This window comes from Macaca nemestrina, chromosome 9, assembly GCF_043159975.1.
Source record: "Macaca nemestrina isolate mMacNem1 chromosome 9, mMacNem.hap1, whole genome shotgun sequence".
Classification (NCBI taxonomy): domain Eukaryota; kingdom Metazoa; phylum Chordata; class Mammalia; order Primates; family Cercopithecidae; genus Macaca; species Macaca nemestrina.
In genome coordinates, this window is record NC_092133.1 from 120,835,232 (window position 1) to 120,836,732 (window position 1,501).

Here is a 1,501-nt window from a genome sequence, read left to right on the forward strand (position 1 = left end):
CCTCTGCCCTCTGCCCGTCTCTGCCCGTCTCTGTCCCTGCCCCCATCCTACCCCTCCCCCATTCTCTCCCCTCAGTCGGCGCTAGTCGGCCTCCCTCCCCACGCTCCGCCCACACCGCCTGCCACCTCTTCTCCCTCCCCTCCTCCTCCCTTCTTCCCTCCTTCCCACCTCCTCCTCCCACTATGCGCCCTGGGCCCTCACAGGTCCCCGCCCCTCTTCCCTCCCACTCTGCCTCTCTCTCTCCCCATCCCTCTTCCCCTCCTTTTCCCCTCGCCTTTCCTCCCCCTTCCTCTCTCCCTTCCCTTTCCCGAGGACCTCCCCAACCCATCTCTGCATCTCCCATCTCCTCCCACTCCTGCTCCTCCCTCGCCCTACCCCACCCCACCTATCCCCCATCCGCAGCCCAAAAACTAATCTGTTTTAGTTTGCATTTTCTAGAGTCGTCCATAAATGGAATCATCCCATATGTACTTGATTTTGTCTGGCTTCTTTCACTCAGCATAGTTACTTTGACATGCCTGCGTGTTTTTGCATGCAACAATCATTGCTTCCTTCCTGAGCAGTATTCCATTTATGGATATACCACCGTGTGTTTACCTAGTCAGCACTTGATTTAGGCTGCTTTCAATTTTCCTGGTTAGAACTACTAGGAACATTCCTGTGCAAATATTCGTACAGACATATATGGTTTTTCTTCTCTGGGGTAAATACCTGGAAGTGGAATGCCCAGGTCATAAGGTAGGTGTAACCATTTAAGAAACTACTATACTGTGTTCCCAAGTGGTTTTTTTCTTTACCTTCCCACCAGCAGTCTATGCGAGTTCCAATTGTTCTTCATCTTTCTCAACACTTGAAAGTCCAGAGATTTTAATAATAGATGTTCCGATCCTGTGTAGTGGTAGCTCATTGTGGCTTTATTATGCATTCTCTAGCCGTTAATGATGTTGAGCATCTTTTCATGTGCTTATTTGCAGCGAGTGTATTTTTCTTGGTGAAGTGTCTGTTCAAATCTTTTGCCCATCTAATGTTGAGTTGTTTAATTATTGAGCTTAGGACACTTTATATATTTTGGATACGAATCTTTTATCAAACATATACTTTGGAAAGATTTTTCCCCCCAATCTCTTGTTTTTTCTGTCTCCTAATAGTGTCTTTGGAAGAGCAGTTTTTAATTCTATGAAGCCCAATTTATCAATTTTTTAATGGATTGTTCTTTTTTTGGTATCATATTTAAGAAATCTTTGCCTAATCCAAGATCACAAAGATTCTCGCCTATGTTTTGTTCTAAAATTTTTATAGTTTTAGGTTTTACATTTAGGTTTCTGACCCATTTAAAATTAATTGTTACATACGGCCAAAATTTTTGTTTTGTTTGGTTTATCTGTTTTGTTTTTTGCATATCTATATCCAGTTGTTCTAGTACCATTTTTATTTTGTTTATTTATTTATTTTATTTATTTATTTATTTATTTTTTTTGAGACAGCGTCTCACTCTGTCGGC